The sequence below is a fragment of the Rhinatrema bivittatum genome, chromosome 9 (assembly GCF_901001135.1).
Source record: "Rhinatrema bivittatum chromosome 9, aRhiBiv1.1, whole genome shotgun sequence".
NCBI lineage: Eukaryota > Metazoa > Chordata > Amphibia > Gymnophiona > Rhinatrematidae > Rhinatrema > Rhinatrema bivittatum.
In genome coordinates this window covers 21,856,208-21,880,142 of record NC_042623.1, presented here as the reverse complement: position 1 = coordinate 21,880,142, position 23,935 = coordinate 21,856,208, and the positions used below count along the sequence as shown (strand labels likewise).

General features: G+C 41.7%; 1 protein-coding gene across 1 annotated transcript in view; it reads left to right on the top strand.

Annotated features, from left to right (window-relative positions):
• Positions 1–23,935, top strand: part of CHCHD3 (coiled-coil-helix-coiled-coil-helix domain containing 3) — a 522,566-nt gene that overhangs the window by 163,448 nt on the left and 335,183 nt on the right. The window lies entirely within an intron of this gene.

Below are 23,935 nucleotides of genomic sequence, written 5' to 3'. Positions count from 1 at the left end.
AAATTGCCATGCTGGGTCAGACCAAGCGTCCATCAAGCCCAGCATCCTGTTTCCAACAGTGGCCAATCTAGGCCATAAGAACCTGGCAAGTACCCAAAAACTAAGTCTATTCCATGTTGCCATTGCTAATGGCAGTGGCTATTCTCTAAGTGAACTTAATAGCAGGTAATGGACTTCTCCTCCAAGAACTTATCCAATCCTTTTTTAAACACCGCTATACTAACTGCACTAACCACATCCTCTGGCAACAAATTCCAGAGTTTAATTGTGCGTTGAGTAAAAAAGAACTTTCTCCGATTAGTTTTAAATGTGCCCCATGCTAACTTCATGGAGTGCCCCCTAGTCTTTCTTCTATCCGAAAGAGTAAATAACCGATTCACATCTACCCATTCTAGATCTCTCATAATTTTAAACATCTCTATCATATCCCCCCTCAGCTGTCTCTTCTCCAAGCTGAAAAGTCCTAACCTATTTAGTCTTTCCTCATAGGGGAGCTGTTCCATTCCCCTTATCATTTTGGTAGTCCTTCTCTGTACCTTCTCCATCGCAATTATATCTTTTTTGAGATGCGGCGACCAGAATTGTACACAGTATTCAAGGTGCGGTCTCACCATGGAGCGATACAGAGGCATTATGACATTTTCCGTTTTATTCACCATTCTCTTCCTAATAATTCCCAACATTCTGTTTGCTTTTTTGACTGCCGCAGCACACTGAACCGACGATTTCAATGTGTTATCCACTATGACGCCTAGATCTCTTTCTTGGGTTGTAGCACCTAATATGGAACCCAACATTGTGTAATTATAGCATGGGTTATTTTTCCCTATATGCATCACCTTGCACTTGTCCACATTAAATTTCATCTGCCATTTGGATGCCCAATTTTCCAGTCTCACAAGGTCTTCCTGCAATTTATCACGATCTGCTTGTGATTTAACTACTCTGAACAATTTTGTGTCATCTGCAAATTTGATTATCTCACTCGTCGTATTTCTTTCCAGATCATTTATAAATATATTGAAAAGTAAGGATCCCAATACAGATCCCTGAGGCACTCCACTGTCCACTCTCTTCCACTGAGAAAATCTCTCTCATGCATATTCATTGTGGATAACCTGAAAACTTGATTGGCTGTAGGGTTCCCAGAACAGATTTGGGAAGCCCTGCTATGTATAAGCTTTGGGTTAAAGACTCAGTCAAGTAGGAAGGCATTTATTCTTTTTCTTTCCCAAACATGCCATTTGAAGTGGTGTACAGCAAACTTAAATGGTTCAAAATTGCAAAGCATCAAATGCAAGTTAATACATACATTTCAAAATAAAAATAATACATAAGAAACAGCATATACCAATACCCAACCAGAGATAAGGAGCCAGAATATCCACTTTACACCCCTTTACATGCTTAGTATACCCATTAATTGCGCCAGACTACATCCCAATACATCCCCATCCATAATATCCTTATAGACTACAAAGTCTTATTTTTTTAAATTTCTCTTTATCATACTCTAGAAAAACTCAAAATTCATGGGATAGGTGGTGATGTCTTTTCGTGGATTACAAACTGGCTAAAAGACAGGAAACAGAGAGTAGGATTAAATGGACAATTTTCTCAGTGGAAGGGAGCGGGCAGTGGAGTGCCTCAGGGATCTGTATTGGGATCCGTTCTGTTCAATATATTTATAAATGATCTGGAAAGAAATAAGATAAGTGAGGTAATAATATTTGCAGACGATACAAAATTGTTCAGAGTAATTAAATCACAAGCAGATTGTGATAAATTGCAGGAAGACTTTCTCAACTGGAAAATTGGGCATCCAAATGGCAGATGAATTTTAATGTGGATAATTGCAAGGTGATGCATATAGGGAAAAATAACCCATGCTATAGTTATACAATGTTAGATTCCATATTAGGAGCTACCACCCAAGAAAGAGATCTAGGCATCATAGTGGATAACACATTGAAATCGTCAGCTCAGTGTGCTGCAGCAGTCAAGAAAGCAAACAGAATGTTGGGAATTATTAGAAAGGGAGTGGTGAATAAAACGAAAAATGTCATAATGCTTCTGTATCGCTCAATGGTGAGACTGCACATTGAATACTGTGAACAATTTTGGTCGCTGCATCTTAAAAAAGATATAGTTGCGATGGAGAAGGTACAGAGAAGGGCGACCAAAATGATAAAGGGAATGGAACAGCTCCCCTATGAGGGAAGACTAAAGAGTTTAGGACTTTTCAGCTTGGAGAAGAGACGGCTGAGGGGGGATATGATAGAGGTGTTTAAAATCATGAGCGGTCTAGATGTGAATCGGTTATTTACTCTTTCGGATAATAGACTAGGGGGGCACTCCATGAATTTAGCATGTGGCACATTTAAAACTAATCGGAGAAAGTTCTTCTTCATTCAACGCACAATTAAACTGTGGAATTTGTTGCAAGGGGATATGGTTAGTGCAGTTAGTTTAGCTGTGTTTAAAAAAAGGATTGGATAAGTTCTTGGAGGAGAAGTCCATTACTTGCTATTAATTAAGTAGACTTAGAAAATAGCCACTGCTCTTACTAGCAACAGTAGCATGGGATAGACTTAGTTTTTGGGTACTTGCCAGGTTCTTATGACCTGGATTGGCCACTGTTGAAAACAGGATGCTGGGCTTGATGGACTCTTGGTCTGACCCAGTATGGCATGTTCTTATGTACTCTCCCCTACGGCTTTTACTGCTCCTCCATTCTCAGACAGCATACTGGAGGTGGTGCTCATACTCTTTACTGACTTGAGGGCTTAAGTGGAAGTGCCTCTTCAGATACACGCTCTCAGCATTGCTTGTTGAATGGTAGGGATCTCCATAGTATAAAAAGACATCTTGCCTCCCTATACCTGAGCATACCACCCCTATGGCTCATCTAGGCCTGAGAAACTGGGAACCTGAACCAACCACAAAACGTTTCCAACCGAATGACACCAGGTCAAGTAGTCATGTTTGTCTTCCCACCTGGTGGAAGAATATCTGAATTTCCTAGGCTTTTGCAAGCTTTGATGCACTGTATGTGAATTCAGCAGTCTGTTTCAGAGACTACTAATGATGATGCTCTCTGACGGAGAATATGGTGGTTCTCAAGCAGAACAATACTTTCTGAAGACATTGTACTGAAAAAGCATTCAGGGAAATTACTACAGCAAGGTGTAGGACAGTGGGCCCCAAACTTTTCAGGGGAAGGGCCACATGGGAACTTTCAAATCATTAAAAGGGTTGAAGGGTGCGAGGGTCCCCATGGAGTTTCTTGAATGTAGGGGTCCACCTTGCTGAGCAGTGGATAAAGATGGCCATATGTGGCCCGTTGGATGATTTGAATTAGTGGAAAAGGGGAGGGAGCAGGAGCTCCCAGGGATGTGGCAGAAAATGTGTCTTTCTTGGACGTTTTCGGCACTGCCACACCCCCCGAGAACCCTGCTCTCTGGCTTCCACCACTTCTTCCCATTCATCTACTCCCGGAGGTGAAGACATGCACTTGTGTTTGTGTATGGCGTACACCCTCTCTTCTCTTCCCTTCACCCTCTCATCCTTTTATCCCAGGACAAGCAGGATGCTAGTCCTCACATATGGGTGACATCATTGATGGAGCCCTATTGCGGAAAACTTTCTGTCAAAGTTTCTAGAAACATTTGACTGGCACTCTGAGCCCACTGAGCATGCCCAGCATGCCATGATATTCTCAGCCACAGGGGTCTCCCTTCAGTCTTTGTATTTCCGCGCTGCTGTTGGCATTGCGGAGCAGGAGCCTGTGTGAGTTTTCTCACAGTTTGACTAAAAATCAGATTTAAAAAGCATTTATTCTCTCCCATATTGGGGTCTCTCTTGTTACCATCGGCTGGTGAGTAAAATTTAGTCTCTTTTTTACTCTTTGAGTAAAATTTTCTCTCTCACGTTTCTCTCATTTTCATTGACGTCTGTCGACGAAAAAATATGGCCACGGGATTTAAAAAATGTCCCAACTGTAATCGGACAATGTCCATTACAGATCCACACCTCGAGTGTGTCCTTTGTTTAGGTCAAACACATGATGTAACAACGTGTCCCAAGTGTGCTGAAATGACCGCAAAGGGAAGAAAGGCCCGCCAAGAAAAGATGGAGCATTTATTCCATCTACAGCTTCTGCCATCCCCTTCCACATAGACTCAATTGTCTCCGTCCGGAGTCTCCAAACGTATAATACTGAAAAAGCGTCGTCCGCAAGGCTCGGGGGATCATTCATCGCCGACAGCATCGACAAAGTCAGCGAAGGAACACTGTCCGAAGCAGAGCCATCGGCGCCGACACCCATCAATACCGGAGGCACTTCACTCTCCAGAGGAATTGACCGCGAAACGGCCTAGACTCCAGGAAATACCGGTGCCTTCGACACAGAGGCCTTCACCCCATATCGAAGCACCGATCATCGAACCTCCACAGCTCCCTGTGGAAGGACCATCGACATCTCCACCGCCACCACGTGTAGCTGCTCTGCCCACACCAGCTATCACGGAGGAATTGACGGATTTCATCCCTCAAGCGGTGGTTCAAGCATTGAAGGATCAGCAGACGCTGGTGCCCGCGCCAATGCCAGTGCCCGCACCGATGCCGGTGATCCTGCCAGTGCTTGCACCGATGCCGGTACCACAACCGAAGTCTATAGCGAGGTGACCATCGATGCCGATTCCATCGCCGATGCCTGACCCGATACCATTGATGCCGATGTCACCTGGGGCTCCAGGACATCCAGAGTTCGTACTGTTCCAACTTCTAATGAACAAATTTGATGAAATAGTCAGTGCTCTTCCATCGACTCCATCCAAGCCACAAGAAGAAGCCCCTGGACGGATACCGTTAGATGATCCACAGCCAGGTCCTTCAGGGCTTTCTCGTCCACCAAGGTCTTCTCCGTCTCCACATCAAGACGACCCGTATGATACCTGGGACGACAGACATACAGACACTTCTTCTGAAAGATTTATGTCTGATCCTTCTCCTCCAGAAGAACGAAAGAAATCTCCACCGGAGGATTTATCCTTTACAAATTTTGTTAAGAATATGGCAGACACCATACCGTTTACTCTGGTAGCTGAAGAGGACACAAGACAGCAAACACTGGAGGTCCTCCAATTCGTGGACCCTCCAAAACGAGTCTTGGCTATACCTGTCTATGAAGTCCTCCTAGATTTACAGCACAGACTCTGGGAGCACCCATGCTCAGTACCATCCATAAATAAGAGAGTGGACACTACTTATTTGGTACAATCTGTCCCCGGCTACCAGAAAGCACAACTGCCACATCATCAATCAGTTTTGTGGAGTCTGCACAAAAGAAATCTAAATGGATAAGGCCTCATTCCTCCACTCCTCCAGGCAAGGATCATAGATTCTTGGATTCCCTGGGCAGGAACATTTATCAGGGAGCCATGCTAAACACAAGAATTGCATCATATCAGTTATACATGACGCAATATCAGAGAAACCTGTGGAAACAGATGCAAGATTTTTCAAATTTGTTACCACAGCAATATCAAGAAGCAGCCCAAACAATTATACACAAAGGACTTGAAGCTGGCAAGCACGAAGTCCGAGTCGCTTATGATAATTTTGAAACGGCCTCCAGAGTAGCGGCCTCTGGTATGCTTCGCTGGACATGGCTTCGCTGGGCATGGCTTAAGGCCTCGGACCTCAGGCCTGAGATCCAAGAAAAATTGGTTGATTTGTCATGTGTGGGCGACAACCTTTTTGGCTCTAAGGTACAGGATGCTGTAGCACAAGTAAAGGAATACACAGAAACCCTGCGTCAACTGTCGTCAGTTCCACAGGACTCTGCTACACCATCATCTCGCAAACCTCCAAGGAAGGAATCTCGATGACCCTTCTACAGACAGAGGTGTTATTACCCTCCAGCATCAAGAGGCAGATCTTCTAGGCCGCAGCAAAGATCTCAGCCTAGACAACCTAGAGCTGCTAGGCCTCAACCTCCACCGCAGACTGGACCGGCTGCAGGCTTTTGAGGCCATCACCAGAGACCAAAGCCATCTTTACAACCCTCAACCAGATCTACCGGTAGGAGGCCAAGTATCCTACTTTTACAACCATTGGGTACAAATAACAACAGACCAATGGGTACTCGCAATAATATCTCGAGGGTACCAACTCAATTTTCTCTCAACTCCAAGAGATTCTCCTCCAACACCTCTTACGCTAAGCGAAAATCACATAATCCATCTACAAGTAGAATTATCCACCCTTCTGAGAGCCAGAGCTGTAGAACCGGTGCCCCGGACTCAGCAGGGCAGAGGATTCTATTCCCGTTATTTCCTCATTCCAAAGAAAGCCAGAGGCCTACGTCCCATCCTAGACCTTAGAAATCTCAACAAATTTCTGAAGAAAGAAAAGTTCAGGATGGTTTCTCTAGGCACCATGCTTCCACTTCTTCAAACAGGAGATTGGCTTTGTTCTCTGGATCTTCAAGATGCTTACGCTCGCATTCCAATATTCCCTCCTCATCACAAGTATCTGCGCTTCATGGTGGGTCGTCAACATTTCCAGTACAGAGTACTACCATTCGGACTTGCATCAGCTCCCAGAGTATTCACAAAATGTCTGGCAGTAATAGCAGCAAACTTACACAAAGAAAGTGTCCATGTCTTTCCCTATCTAGACGACTGGCTCATCAGAAGTCAATCTCAACAAGGAGCTCTGGCTTCCCTCAGTCGAACAATTACTCTACTTCACTCCATGGGCTTTCTCATCAATTATCAAAAGTCCCATCTCATTCCGTCTCACCTGCTTCAATTCATAGGAGCAGAATTGAACACCATACTTTCAAAAGCTTTTCTACCCGAAGATCGGGCAGACACACTTTCCCTATTGGCATACTCGCTACACTCAAAGAAACAAGCAACAGCTCATCACTTTCTAACCTTACTAGGCCATATGGCCTCCACAGTTCATGTCATTCCTATGGCAAGGCTAGCCACGAGGGTAACCCAGTGGACTTTAAGATCACAATGGATCCAAGCCATTCAGCCACTATCCTCTCCAATTAAAGTGACCCACCAGTTAAAGTCATCTCTACTTTGGTGGGCGAACAAGGACAACTTGCACAAGGGCCTGCCCTTCCAACAACCAGTCCCACAGATAACTTTAACTACAGATACATCCACCTCAGGTTGGGGATCTCACATAGACAATCTCCAAACCCAGGGTACTTGGACAAAACTCGAAGCAACATTTCAAATCAATTTCCTGGAACTTCGAGCTATACGTTATGCACTGCATGCATTCAAGGACTGCCTTTCACACAAGACTGTTCTGATCCAAACAGACAACACAGTAGCCATGTGGTACATCAACAAACAGGGAGGTACAGGCTTGTATCTCCTTTGTCAAGAAGCCGCTCAGATTTGGGACTGGGCCCTAACACACTCAATGTTTCTCCGGGCCACTTATCTAGTGGGCATCCACAATGTAGTGGCAGATCGCCTCAGTCGTCAGTTCCAACCACACGAGTGGTCCCTGGATCCCTTAGTAGCGACCAGGATCTTTCAATGTGGGGGGCAACCAACAATAGACCTCTTTGCATCACACCTGAATTACAAAGTGGACAAGTTCTGCGCTCTGCACAGACAGAGACACCAGCCAGCCAAGGACGCCTTTGCTCACCCTTGGAACTCAGGCCTTCTATACGCGTATCCTCCGATACCGCTCATAACCAAAACTTTAGTGAAGCTACAACAGGACAAAGGGTCCATGATAACTCATAGCCCCGTATTGGCCTAGACAAGAATGGTTTCCCACACTTCTAGACCTCTCGATCAGAGAACCAATTCACCTGGGTGTAGCTCCCACTCTCATAACTCAGGATCAGGGTTGGTTGCGCCATCCCAACCTTCAATACCTATCCCTGACAGCATGGATGTTAAAAGCTTGATTTTACAACCACTCAATCTTTCAACCAATGTATCTCAAGTGTTTTTTAGCTTCACGTAAACCTTCAACACGAAAGAATTATTCTTCGAAATGGAAAAGGTTTACTTTGTGGTGCACGCAAAAGAACATTGACCCTTTCTCCTGCCCCACAACTTCTCTACTGGATTATTTATGCCATCTTTCAGATTCTGGTCTCCAGACCTCATCTGTCAGAGTTACACCTAAGTGCAATCTCAGCTTACCATAACAAGATGGGAGATGCACCAATATCCATACATCCTCTTGTCAGTAGATTTATGAGAGGTTTAATTCACCTTAAACCACCAATTCAGCCACCTGTCACAGAATGGGACCTGAGTCTGGTATTAACAAAACTCATGCGTTCTCCTTTTGAACCCATGACTTCCTGTGATCTTAAATTTCTCATATGGAAGACTATCTTCCTCATAGCCATTACATCGGCCAGAAGGGTTAGTGAGTTACAAGCACTTGTCACGTTATCACCCTATACAGAATTCCTACATGACAGAGTGGTTCTCCGTACGCATCCAAAATTCCTCCCTAAGTTGGTTACGGAATTCCACTTGAACCAATCCATAGTTTTACCCACATTCTTTCCAAGACCTCATTCTCACCAAGGAGAATGGGCCTTACATACCTTGGACTGTAAGCGTGCGCTAGCATTTTACTTGGACCGTACTGCGGTCCACAGGAAATCCACTCAACTCTTTGTATCTTATGATCCAAACAAACCGGGTAAAGCAGTGGGTAAACATACTCTTTCCAACTGGCTAGCAGATTGCATACAGTTTTGCTATGAAAAAGCAGACCTTCCTCTCCAAGGGCGAGTAAAGGTGCATTCAGTAAGAGCAATGTCAACCTCAGTAGCACACTTATCGGTTAGTACCAGTTCTTGACATATGTAAAGCAGCAACATGGAGTTCTCTTCACACCTTTGCAGCTCATTACTATTTGGACAAAGAAGGCCGACAAGATTCAGCCTACGGACAATCTGTTTTAAAGAACTTGTTTCCAGTTTAATCCCAACTCCTTCTACATCCAACCTGCTGTGATCTTCGGCTGTCTCATTTTCATCAACAATACTTCAATGTTGCTTCACCACAAAATGATTCAGCCTCTAGCTTGCTAATCACCCATATGTGAGGACTAGCATCCTGCTTGTCCTGGGATAAAGCAAAATTGCTTACCTTGTAATAGGTGTTATCCCAGGACAGCAGAATGGTAGTCTTCACGAAACCCACCCGCCACCCCGCGGAGTTGGGTCCGATACGTTTTATTATTTTATTTTTGCTAAAGCTTATTGCTACATACGAGACTGAAGGGAGACCCCTGTGGCTGAGAATATCATGGCATGCTCAGTGGGTTCAGAGTGCCAGTCAAAAGTTTCTAGAAACTTTGACAGAAAGTTTTCCGCAATAGGGCTCCATCAATGATGTCACCCATATGTGAGGACTACATCCTGCTGTCCTGGGATAACACCTATTACAAGGTAAGCAATTTTGCTTTCTCTTCACTTCCCTCTCCCCCTAATCCCTGCCCCTCCCTTCCCTCACCCCACTTTTCTCTTACCCTACTCATCTCTTTTCACTTCCCTACTCATCTCTTTTCACTTTCCTCTCTCACCTCCCTCTTTTACTCCTTTCCTCACCCTCCCAAACCCTCCCACCCCCTGCCTTATACTGGAGTGGTCCTGACCTCCCTGCCAGCAGCGTCATTCAGTGCATGGGTCCCAGGATCTCTTCTTCCATTGGTGGGAAGTGGTCTCCCTGCCAGTGGCACCATTCAGCTTGTGGGTCCTAGAGCTGCTTCTCCTCGCCAGCCTTTTTTCCGCTGCTGCAGAATCTGGCGCAGTGAAGAAAAAGGATGGCAGGCTAGCCAAATGAGCTCTGCTGAGTGGGTATTGCCACAAGCTGTAGTTTGGGGGGGGGGGGGGGCTTGCAATAAATTTATAATCCAGGCATATGCTAAAAGGCTGCAACTAAAAGTCAAGACACGTGCACAAGGAATGCTATTCTATGATCATCAGAGCGGTTTGTACCTTCTAAACTGATCTTAAATACAGTGATCAATTTAAAGTTATTAATCATCCATTAAACAATTAACAAAATGGTGCAAAAACATGCACAACTAATAACTAATTAGAATGGCAGTCCTGTACTATAATTAATTACTAAAAACTCATGTGAGCAGAGTGCATAATTGATTTTTCAGCATTAGGTATAATTGGAATTACAAAGAAGTAAAAAAAAAAAAAAGTCCAACTACTTAGAAGAAAAATTATTTTAACACAAAATACTGGACTTAGATTCATATATTAACTTTTGTGTTTAATTTGTCATCTTTAAGAAATACTGGGAAAAAAATATCTGAATCAAAATGTCCATTTCTGTTTAACTTTTTCAAAGCATAATTTTATAAGAGTATAAGGAAAGAAGAAATCATTTGTATATAAAATCAAGGAGTCAGATGGTTTTCTTTGTTTATTCCTAGTACATCTCAGGGTATGGTTCGAGATGAAGAATAATGGGTGTTAAATATCTTTGAAGCATATTTTTCTTTTATTTGGATCTATAGTCTTAACTTTTAACTATTAAACTAATCAAAGCATAGACACAAGGAGGGTCTTAGTTTATAGTAAATGAGACAAAATAATATTCCCTGTTTGCCAAGTAGTTTTGAACACCTTACAAAACAGAATTCGTGGTTTGGCTGCGTTAAATTTTGTACTCTGTGTAGGTAGTCCTGTTAAGTGGAATTTCTTTGATTTGCTAATTCTCTTTCCGATAGCCTGTTGCTAGTCTGAATCATGTAGGGTTCAGCACCACTTGCTGGCTTGACAGACTTATGCCGGTTTTCTTAGGAAGACCGTCCATGTTTCTGCCTTCCACCCTTGCTCCAAGCGATTCTCCACTAATACTGTAGGCCTAAGACTATTGAGACAAGTTAGAATGTGAACGCAAATCCTCAATCCCTTACTTTTTGATGTGATTTCTATGCCAACAAAAATAAATGTGCAGCAGTAGTATAACTGTTATTTGTATGAAGAAACTGCATTTCACTGCTATTTCATTTGGCTCAGTAAATAACTTATCTTGTGCTCATATCCCATGCCTTTTGCTTTTTATCTTTCAAAGCCTGACACAAGCCATTTTTTGGTGAACAGCTTATCTCAAAGGAAAACACTGCAGTATTGTCAAAGCTGTGAGACAGACATTTCATACGAATGCCTGGCTAGTTCTACGATTCTTCAGTCCTGTAGCTCTGGAGGGTGGATAGGATTGCACACCTTGGATCTGGAGCACCTCTCCATGATGGCGTTCCTCGTCCTGTCCTCCCCTGGCAGTTTTGCTTCTAACTGAGATGATGCCTCATCTCTGATTCTATGAATTACCAAGGTCTTCTGGCCTTTTCCTCTTCCGAGTTGGAGAGCAGCTCCCCTGTGGATATTGGAGGATTCCATTTTGGACGGTGTCTTCGGTTGAACCAGTGAGACCTAGCTCTCCTCTTCCTTGTTGGGGGAAGGAATCTTTTTAGAGCTGGAACATTTTTGAAATGATCATGGTTTACCTTGAAATGTTCATCGAGCTAATCCACAGTAGAGGGATGCAAGAATTTTCCCAGTATCAGTCCTGAACTTCCCAGGACCTCATCCATTCCTGCCTTCCCCTTTTGGTATTCAGGTGTTCCTCCTTATTTCTACGTCTGCTTTGTCACAGACCAGATGTGTTGATCTGACAATTGTTCTCCACAGTCTGGAAGGAATGAGCCCTAGTTATCTTTTTGCTCTCTGATTTCATCTCCAGCAGGGAGGAACAAAGAAATACAAAATCAAATGTTGTTTATTATGCACCCTCTGTTGCTGGCACAGGTCACCTTGACACCTAATACGTCTTCCTGCCTGTCCCTAGATAGATCTTCTTCAAAGGACAGTGATCCAGAACATCCAGCTAGTCACTGCCTGCTATTTTAGAAACAGAGCCTCAGCCTATTGACATTGCCATCTATCACCACAATCCTGGAAAACCCGGTCATGAAATTTTGTTTGGAGTCAGACTTTGAGCCCAAGAACAGTCTCACAGCTTCTTTCAAGCCTGGGTATAGTCCACCCTATCAAACAGGCTTGCCACCTCACCACCCTGGCTCTTCAGACAGGCCTCAGCTGCACTGCTGGAGCACATTCCTGCTACCAGGACAAAGATCCTGCTTCTGCTTGCCTGTGCACCACCACCATGAAGACTGGCGGAGGAGGTGCAGCAGAAGGAATCCTAGGAGGAGGCATCCTGATAGTCTGCCAAGCCATTGGCTGGCACTGTGTCCTACATGGTACAGATGACAGAGACATAGAATTAGTAATATTCACCTTTGGGGAAAAATATCTTGTTTTAACAAGCAGCTTAGTAGAAGAGACATAGTATTTAAGTGAGTTTTGTTCCACTGTGCAAACATTTTTCTGCAAGACTATCAAGCTCCACTATCTAATTTAAAGAAATTGCAGATGACGAGCGTTAGTTACTTGATATAAAGGCATCTAATACCCTTTACTATTAAATTATTATGCAAAGGCTGGTATAATTGAATTAAATATTATTGAATGTGCTGAAGATACCCTACAGCTATATGAAATAGCTTTCATATATCAGCTTTCATGCAAGGCAAGGAATTGCCATGCTGTATTGTACATGATTTGATTTTTAAGCTGTGTATTTAAGGCTGTGTGTGCTTGTTTACCAAATTCTAAAAGACTAATTTTAAGGTGTTCAGTTTTTCCAACAATTTCTGTATATAACGTACTACATATCTTAACCTCTTCCTGGGTAATTCGACACTAAGGACATTTACCCCCATGCATGCATGGATTTAAGTCCACGAGAGAGAGCTTTCTCCATAGCTGGATGCGCCTTTTGGAATACAATATTACTGACCCAAAGGAATTTTTTTTAAAAAGTCCCTGAAGACTCAGTTGTTTAGAGCTGCTTTTAAAGATCTTTTAGAACAGTCTAGCTCTTATGATGCTCTGTGCAACTCCAAAATCAGTCCTGTAGACTTGCTTTTAGCACCTGACTTAAGACGAGGCTTAAACTGTTTATTTTAGTGTTTGTCGCATTTATTATGTGTGCTTTTTATCTAACCTGCCCCAAACATTGGAGAGTACGGTTAGAAATGATTTTTAAATGAAATCCTTGTTGTGTATCTGTAGCTAGCTCGCTATAGATATATGCACGCACCTGAATACCAAAAGGGGAAGGCATAGTATTTGTTTTTGCCAAAATCTGAGTGAAACAGTTTCTTTATGATCTATTTTAAAAAGAAAAATGATTGTACTGTGAAGAAATGGAAGACCCAGTTTAGTCAAAATATACTGCCTAATATACCCAAACACACATTTCAGATTCTAATAATAATTAGTCTGTTAATCCAGCAAATTCCAGATTCAGCACCATGCCATAAGTGAAACACATGTTTATTAAAGTTCCTTTGCAGGCGAGCAGACACCAGGATGGATTGCAGTATCCGAGACAGCCGTATTTCACACTCTCAGGCAGGGGCAGATTTAGCTTTAAGCCACTTTCAATCATTTATTTTGCTTTGGGATGCAAAGGGTTAAAAATGCCAGGGCCATTGCCTTGGGTCTGTGGTAGATCCAACCTAAGTAAACATTTAATTGTTGTACATTGACAAGTTTATATAAGTAGGGGACGGCATGAGCTTATGCTCCTTAGATAAACTTGTCAGTGGTACAGCAATTAAATGTTTACTTAGATTGGACCTACCACAGACCCAAGGCAATGGCCCTGGCATTTTTAACCCTTTGCATCCCAAAGGAAGGTGGAGGTCAGGCAGAGGTTAGGTGGCTTGCTTTGCTTACTGGGCATAAAGCAAAGAATTTCTGCGGTGATTAGAAGAGAGCCTGGTGGTGTTACAATGCAGGATAGCCTTGTTGGATTGCAATGTGTACGAATGCACACTTTCACCTCTGCTTTCTTAACAGATTTTTATTTTGTACATGGTAAGATGCACTCCTTTTTTGCTCTGGTTTCAGGTTTATTGATATTTGTTTGGTTGTTTTCTTTTTTTTCTAACTGCTAACTAAATTATTTAGAGTAAAACAATTATTTGGTGCAGCTGCTTATAAACCTTTTATTCCCTTGCTCTGAAAATATGTGAAAACCTTACTGCCTTCAGCCAACTTTTATTTAGTACTTTAAATGTAGTAACACTGCCGTAAATAGCTTATTGACATTCCATCACTTGAGTCATTATGAATGCCAGGGTGAGGTATGGAAAGCACTGAGTACAAATCTATAGATAGCCAAAGTGCAAATGGCCAGTAATATTTCCATCTCTTTATAATGACCTGGCAGTTACTGTTAACATATTTGCTTCACTGCTGGAGCTGAAATGAACTGTCATTAAGATCTTGCATGTTGGAAAACAGGTATTGAGCCACCATTAATATTATGGCCTCATTTCCTCCTGAAGAGGCAGAGAAATATGGTTCAGTCCTTTTTGTTCTAACCTCTAAGATATTAAATCATAATCAATAAACACATCAATCTATATTCATTAAAAAATGCATGTTTCTGGTTTTTGTGTGTCCCAAGGCTAAAATCTGAGCATGTGTCAGTCAAATAATATACTTGGTGTTCTACTTAATACATAGAAATAAAGGTCAGCAAATAATTTGTAGGTGGTATCTTTTTATTGGACTAACCTAATACAGTTGTGACTAGCGTTTGAGACTAATATTCACTTTGTGGTGACTGCACAGTGAGCCATTAAGACCATTATGATGAGCTTTGTATTATAATTAAACCCCATTATAATCCTTTTGGATGAAAACTACTTTGTAAATGCAAACTATTACTGTAGGCATAATGTATAAAATTAAATTGGATGTTTCATAGTAATGTAGCAAATGATGGCAGATAAAGACCATAATGGCCCATGCAGCCTGCCCAGCAAGGTGCTCAGGGTGAAACTGCTGCTCCGTACAGGTTATCCCCATGCAGAAAAGTTAGCACAACTTACTCCAGGTCTTCATTTCCAGCCTCATGCCACAAGGGACCCTCTGTTTATTTCACACCCTTTTGAATGCAGTTACTGTGTTTGTCTTCACCACTTACTCTGGGAGACATTCCAGGAATCTACCATTTTTTTTCTGTAAAAAAATAAAAAATAAAAAAAAATCCTGATCTTGAGTCTTCCTCCCCCCTGGAACTTCATATTATGACCCTTAGTTCTACAGCTTCCTTTCCATTGGGAAAGGTTTTTTGTTTCTTTTGCATCATGAATACCTTTCAGGTATTCAAAAGTATGTATCCTATTTCCCCTGTGTCTCCTCCACTCTAGGGTATAAACATTTAAGTCCTCAAGTCTCGTGTCAAATGTCTTTTGATGCAGACACTGCAATATTTTTTTTTTTTATAATTTTCAAATTATAACATTTACAAACAAATGATATAATCATGAATACAGGTATTTCAAAAAGAAAAAGGCATTAAGAAATAGCAATTACCTCAATCTAAGAAACAACTGATCTAGCCCACATCTAGGGGAGAAGAAGGAAAATAAGATTAAGTGCTTTTGTCATTTATATATCACATCCTATTTCCTTGTCCTACTAAGACTTAAGAGTTTTATCCCTTATAAAACGCTGTAGCTGTGAAGGATCAAAGAAAATAAGGGGTAGATTTTCAAAGGGGTACGTGCGTAAGATACGTGCGTACCCCCCGAAAACCTACCCCCAAACCCCCCCTGTGCGCGCCGAGCAAGTCCCGGGGCTTGCATGGAGGGGCGTGTCGGGGGGGGGGCGTGCCGGGAGTGATGCGGCGTTTCGGGGGCGTGTCCAGGGCGTGACAGCGGTCCCTGGACCAGCCCCCGGACCGGAACATGGAGCGCGGCAGCCAGCCCGGCGCGCGCAAAGTTACGCCTGCTTCGAGCAGGCGTAACTTTCGTGATAGAGGTAGGGGGAGGTTTAGATAGGGCCCGGGGGGGGGGGGGGGGGGTTAGGGAGGGGAAGGTGGGAGGAGGGCGAAGGAAAGTTCCCTCCGAGGCCGCTCCGATTTTGGAGCGGCCTCGGAGGGAACGGAGGCAGGCTGCCGATTTTGGGCAGCCTTGCACGCGCCGACCCCGGATTTTAATGGATACACACGGCTACGCGCGTATCTATTGAAATCCTGCGTACTCTTGTTCGCGCCTGGTGCGCGAACAAAAGTACGCATGTGCGCAGATTTATAAAATCTGCCCCTAAACTTATTTGTTTCATATGTAATTTGGCATTTACACGGAAACTTTAAGAAGTATGTAGCACCTATATCCAAGACTGCTTGTTTTAAAGATAAAAATTGTTTCCTCCTTACTTGGGTTGCTCGAGATACGTCAGGAAAAATCTGTATCTTTTGCCCACAGAAGTCGAAGTTTTTATTTTGAAAGTATTTATTAAAAAATAAATCTTTATCTTTTTTTAATGAGAAAGTGATAAGCAAAGTAGCTCGGGTTGCTATATTATCTAATGAATCTTCTAGAAAAGTTGATACCCCAGGACTTTCTAGTGTATCAACTCTTCCTTCACCAACCAGAGCCGTTTTCTTTTGGGGTAAATAGTACATTTTGGAAATTGTTGGAATACTCTGAATTTCGTAGGAAAGAATTTCAACTACATACTTCTTAAACAATTCAATTTCTGACATCAATCTAGATATTGGAAAATTTAATAAACGCAAATTGTGAGATCTCATTTCGTTCTCCATAAATTCCATTCTGGTATGTAGTGACAAATTATCTTTTATGAAAGATACATTGGTTGCTTGTATATTTTTAACCGTTGGGTTCAAATTTGCTACAGCCTGCTCCATTTTTTCAGTCCTATTGTCTAGTTCCACCAATTTCACCCTTGTTTCTACTGAAAACGTATGAACTTTTGAAACTGTCCCAGAGAACTTTTTATTAAAACTCATCAACCTCCATAAGTCCAACATTGATACATTTTCAGGTTCAGATACATTTTCTTCTATCATACTGTCAAATTCAAGGACTGATGGACATGGAACAACAATATTCCTAGCTGTGGCCTCGCTACCCATATTATTTAAACCTATTTGTATATTACCCCCAGGATTGCTTACCACACCTATCGTGGTGTGATTTGCATTCTCCTGGGGCATAATATTAGTAGCTCCAACCGATGGCCCTTCCATTGCAGGGATCAAGGTAGGATGTTGTGAGGACTTGGGGGCTCCTAAAGAGGAGTCACCCTCTACCAATCCCCCCTCAACAGATTCCCGCATTCTAACTATGTGGGAATCCATTGGTCCTATTCTTTTAGACACTGGAGACGTAGGTGATGAGGTATAATTTTTAGACTTTCGTTTCTTACCCATAATATTTTTTCTACCAGGGGCGCGCCCCTTTGGCGCACGGCTTTGGCTGCGCGCCGCAGTTCGCTGATCTTTATCGTCCCGCGGGGCGCCTCCCGCTGACGTCACTTCCGGGTCCCGCCCACGAACCGGGTCTCACCTCCAAGCAGATAATCTTTGCTTTTCAGCACAGCAGGAAACAAATTAGAAGGTATATTCTCCGGCACTGAGTCTTCCTCCCTCAACTCCCCAGACACTGAAATATTTTGGTTGCCTTCACCTGGACCACTTCTGTCCTCTTCCTATCCATTTTGAGATACGGTCTTCAGAACTGAACGCAATACTTCAGGTGAGACCTCACTGGTGACCTGTTCAGGGGTAAAGTCATCTCCTTTCTTTCTTCTGATTGTCTTTCTCTGTGCAGCTTAGCATCCCTCTGGCTTGGTCACACACTGTCTTCAGATCATCAGGCACTATCACCTCCACGCCTCTCTCCCAGTCCTTGCAGATCAGATTTTTCACCTTTCTCATTGCATTCAGCTGCTTTGGATTATTCTGCACCCCAAATGCAGGATGCTGCACTTCTTGGCATTGAATCTTAACTGCCAAGCTACCTCAAGCTTTCTTAGATCCCTTCTTATTCTGTCTTTTCCTTCTGGGATGTCCATTCTGTTGCAGATCTCATTATCTCCTGAAAAAGAAAACATTTCCTTTTAACTACTCCACAGTATTGTTCCCAAAGATATTGAACAGAATTAGCCCCAGAGCTGATCCCTGAGGCTTTCCACTAAGTCACCCTTCTCTTCTCAGAGTGAATTCCATTTACCAACCAATTTCTAATATGTTTTACCACCTCGGGACCCACTCCCAGACTGCTCATTTTATTTATGAGCGTCCTATGCAGGGCTGTATCAAAAGTTGGGCTGAAATCCAAGTAAACCTTATCTAGGGCCTGCTCTTGATAGAATTTTCTAGTCACCCACTCAAAAAAAAAAAAATCTTATTCATTTGACGTGATCTTCCTCTGGAAAAACTGTTGCCCTGGGTCATGCAATCTACTACTACAGTATCCGAATGTAATCAGCCTTAAAGTGCCGAAAAGCAAAATATAAATAAATAAATGGATAGACAGTTCACTCTCCTTCCCTTCTGCGTAGTCTCCATTAAATACCTCAGCACTGAGATGAGGTTAAGTGGTCTCTGTGGTTTCCAGCCAGTTTTGTGATACAGGACCACAACCTCACTTCTCCAGCCTTGGGGCACCAGGCCCGTCTCCGAGGATGTATATCAACAGAGTGTTAGGGTTCTGCTTAGACCTGAACCCTTCAAAACATGGAGAAGGGGGATGAACAGCGCATGCCTCTTGCTATCTTTAGCAGCCGCATCGTCCTCTACATCGTGCTGGAAGCTAAGGGTGCCAGACTTCTGGGGCGCACAGTGAAGCTTCAGAATGCTTTCAATGCACCTTTTTTTTTTCTCTCCAAATTAAAAAAACAAAACAAAAAACAAAAACTTCCCCAGTTTTTATTGCTTCTCAGTAGTAAAACTTACAGATGATACTTTATTTTCTTCAAACTTTTTAATTAATTAATAACATCAAGATTAAGATCTTGAAAAAACCCAACACTTGTATGCAATTAAATGACTCATAAAAATCATTCCAAAAAGAATATAGTAATAAAGATCGAATGTAGCTGTTCAACATTAAATCCGCTAAATAGAAAAGGGGATTCCAATTAAACAGGGAAAGTGTTACTCTGTTCTCCATCCAGTAGCTTTTCCTAGAAAATTTGACTTTAACCTTTTCTTTAAATTCTTATTGGTTGGGCATAATTATATTTATCTTGTCTTAAACTTAAATTCCTTCTTTATGTTTAATTTTAGTTATTACCAGCAAACACAGTTATAACCAAGAATTTTGCTTTTCTTCTCCTTTTATTCCCATTCCTCGCACTCTGTCTCACCCAGGGACTGAGTTATTTTAGAACGGAGTCAAATGAAAATTTAAATTTGAACAAATACCAATAAAAACCTTTTATACTAATATTATTTAATCCCATGATCAAGGTTTAGATACAGTGCTATCAATTGTTAAATGTTTTGAAAGGTTAGCATCTTATGTAAAGATTAAGGCAGGCATCTCTCTGTGAGGAAGAGAGAAGACGTAGCCCTGGCACGTTTCCAGGAACGTTTAACATTGTGAATGGTCCTTTGCTTTTGGAGTATGATATTACTGTATCGTAGACCGTAAGGGGGTCATTTTGTAACTGCCCACATTGGTGGGCACAGACTTTACATTGAGCTTCAAAAGGAAAATATGCATATACTGTACACTGGAGTGGAGGAGAGTCCAGGGTCCAAGCATCTCTGTTACTCCTTGTGACCTTGGGCAAGTCACTTTACCCTCCATTGCCTCAGGTACAAACTTAGATTGTGAGTCCTCTGGGGGATAGGGAAATACCTACGGTACTGCTTTAAGTGCCGAAAAGTGCGAAAAGCGGAATATAAAAATCGAAATAAATAAATAAACATAACCCTTTCAGCGTGATCTCACCAAAATGACCTGCACACATTTCTACCTGCTAAAGTGTGCACAGAAGTTTTTTTTCGAGGAAAAATATGTGCATGCTTTTGAACATACAAATGTCTGTGGGTAAGTGCAAACCCCTGCCCCTGGGAGCGTCTTTGCTCTCTGCGGATAAACGTACGTGCATATACAGGTCCTCAGCGCTTACATTTACTCACATGTTGGGTGGGCAGTTTTGTAAAAGCCCCTTTCCACCAGCAAAGCACTGTTTTACCTGCAGACATTGTTCTCTATGTGGGCAATTTTTAAAGCTATTTATCTGGATAATGACTTTGCTCTACTAAACTCTGAGTATACATGGCTTCCCCTGCACACAGACCTTTAGCTGGGTTGAGGGGTTCCCAGAGATATGGGGAGGGATATGACACACAGATTGGGGTTTCAGATCTATCTGACACATTTTTTCAGCAGAGCTTTGCCTGCAGAACTAGGTGCAGAGCTGTGGGAATTATGTAGCCATGAGCAATTTTCAAAGGAAAGTACTGGTGTAACATCCCTTTAAACATTAGCTGCAAGGTATATGAATCCAAGATACCTGTGGAATTGGCAGCCACCCAGTCTGCTGGAAAATTGCCCCTTAACTGGAATAATTGTGATCTCCATTGTGCAAAGGGAGAGCTTTCTCAACCAACTGAATACCGCAAAAGAGATTTTCTGGCCACCAGAAACACTTGTCTAAAAATAAATAAATATGTATATATCTTGGCTCCTTCCTGGATCTATGGTGATTATGTCATCAAACAGGCACCTCCGAGTAGAAATTAGGAAACCTAATCTTGTTTATCCATTAAATATTTTGCTCTTCTTTGCCAAAACCTAAAATGAATACAGGACGACAATGTGTATACAAGTGCTATGATGTCTGAATGTACAGTATTTGTCTTGAATGCTTGACTTTGATGGATGTTCGGCATTCTCAAATATGTATATTGCATTTCTCGTAAAACTGTTTTCAGTGACTTCTTTAATACAAATAAACCATTTTTCAAACTGATATATTGTCAGATTTATTTTAGTCTCCACTTGACATTTGTTTAATAACTCATTCAAGTTATTTTTTTTATCTATATCCATTAACGCTGCATGCAAAGAGGAAATGGATATTTCCTCATCAACCTTGCTGACAAAAATATTTTCCAAATCCTTTTCATTGCTTAAGCCAGGGTCTTTCCTCAGTAAATCCTTCACATAATGCATTACCTGTATGCCTTTTATTACTTAAATCCTACCTTTGTTTTAAGTCCAGGAAATGATTATCTGACCTGTCATCCATTAAAAGCTGAGATGTAAGGAGAAGGTCCTTTATTTATCCATCTCTTAAATACATCACAGCTGTACCTTGCAGGGAAATCTAAATTTCCATAGATTGGTAGGAAAGCTCAATTATCCCCATTTCTATCTAGTCTCTTGCAAAGAAATCTCGTAGCCACCCTCAGCAAAAGCACCGTAACCTGCTTAAATCTACTGGTTCCTCGAGTTTCAGAAGGGTGAAAATTGTATCCAACCAATAAGAGTGCCAAATTATACAAATGTAAATCGGGAAAATTTAGTCCTTCCAGCTCTGACTTTAAATGTGGCCGTGTTTCTTCCTTGTCCAAAGAAATCTGTTAATGAACTTGTATCTTCTTTGAATAACTTTCTTTGTAACTATTAGGGGCAAAAGCTGCAATAAGTAAAGCCACCTAAGAAACAATATTTAAAAAAGTTGTGTCCTTCAATAGAGCAAAATCAGTAATGCTGCCCAGTGTTCTAGTTTCCTAGTTATATCAAACATCTGAAGTGCCACATCATATGCATACAATTTATCAGTTTCTTTATGTAATTATTATTTAAAGGAAGTGGGTATGAGAAGATAATTTTAGGCAGCTTAGCTAGATCCCCGGAAGACTCTGTGACGCAAAGAGAGGTATAGATCAGAACAGGCCCCATTGATTGATTGTGGAACAATATATATATATTACCTATAATTTAAGTACAAGAATTATAAAGGCATGACACTATTATCAACTTTGTTTCCCTCTTCATTCCTGAGACTCCCTGGCATCAATGATTTAGTAATGAGTTAAGATAACCTCAAAAGACATCTGGTGTCTCTTAACAACTGGGAAGATCAGAGACTAGTACTGAAATACCTTCCTAATGAGATGGTTGTAAATCTTTTGTTAAAGTGCATTGAAATATATAACTTGCAGATACTGGACTAAAGTCAGAATAAGATATATAAGGAATTGCATTTGCCATCTTTTTTGGATGATCCATGAGAGCAAAAAGCAAAACAGTTGGCTCTCTTTGGGCTCCCCGGGCTCACAGTCTTCCAGGTTTTGAAGAACACACTTGTTGAAGGAAGACTTATGAGGAAAGTGTCCTTTGTAAATTATTTGTCTATATCAATATTAGAGATGTGCTTCGTTTTTATCTGCCGGGTCGGGCGACCCACGGAAAACTTTGTTTTCTAACGGGTCGTCTTTTTTTTTCTTGGCAATTTTCGCCAAAAAAAACAAACGGAAACCCCCCACCCCAACCCTTCAAATTTACTTAAATACACCCCTCCCCCACACCCCGATTTCCCCCCCCCCCAAGACTTACTAAAAGCCCTGGTGGTCCAGCGGGGTCCCAGGAGCGATCTCTCCCTCTTGGGCCGTTGGCTGCTAGTAAACAAAATGGCGCCATGGCCCTTTGCCCTTACCATGTGACAGGGACTACCGATACAATTAGTCGGCCCCTGTCACATGGAAGGTGCCACTTTAGGCAAGTTTTGGGGGGGGGTTGTAATTAAGTAAATTTGAAGGGTTGGATTTGGGTTGTTTTTTTGTTTTTTTTTAAATAAATGTGCCCCCCCCCCCCCCCCCACAGTTACCCGAAAAACGATTTTTCCCTGAAATTTCGGGTAAAACCCGATCATTTTTCGGGTCCTCCAATCCATGCCGAATTGGACAATTTCGTTGAAATTTTCCAATTTGGCAAAAAACGAATGCACATCTCTAATTAATATAATCCTTTTAACCTGTATTGATTTATGCTTATCTTTGCTGACTCATTTTCCATATATTAGCAACATTTAGTAAACTAAGTTTTGCTTTTGCACTATTGTTTGAGTGTTCTATGACATAATATAACCCCCATACGGCCACTGCATACAGTGGGGGTTTATTTCAGTGAAAGTTCTGTTCTCCACTGTACCCTTAAATTTTCTAATAAGCTTCAGAATTGTGTACATTAAACTTTCAACCCTGAAAAATGTATGATTTAAAGAAACTTGTGAGTTAGTAATATGTATTAAAATTTGTCACCAAAACTGCTATCTTGAATTCCAATGAGAGAATAAAAAGGGCAAAGCAGGCAATCTTGTCTAGTTCTACTTGGTAATTCTTAGAAATATAGTAAATGATTGCAGATAAAGACCATAATGGCCCATCCAGTCTACCCAGCAAGGTGTTCAGGATTGTTACTGCCCCTCCATACAGGTTTATTTATTTATTTATTTTATTTAAAAATATCTTGTATACCGCCTATACAGACCATAGTAGATCTAGGTGGTTTACAATTTAAAACATACATAATTAATAAAATACAGTTAAGTAAACAGATTTAAAATCAAAAGAAAACAAACATTGAAAGATGGAGTAGTAGTTAGTATGGAGGGGTGTAAAAGTTGGTGGTACACCCGAAAGTTATGAAAGTAGAGGATTTAGGTTTGTGGGTCAGGAAAAGTTAATGAGAATAGGTAGGTTTTTATGGCTTTTTAAAATGTGTTTTGTGGTGTATTGACAGATAGAATTGCGTAATGAGTCCCATAGTCTGGGACCTGCAACAGAAAAGGCAACGGTTGCAGGTTAGGTCTAATCTAGCAGTTTTTACGGTAGGAACTTGAAGATAATTTTTATCTGCAGAGCGTAAGTGACGAGGAGGTTGGTAGAGATGAAAAGCGGAACATAATCAAAATGAGGTAGCACTATTTAATAAAGTGTGGATGATCATTAAAATTTTGTATTGTATACGTTGATGATTGGGCAGCCAG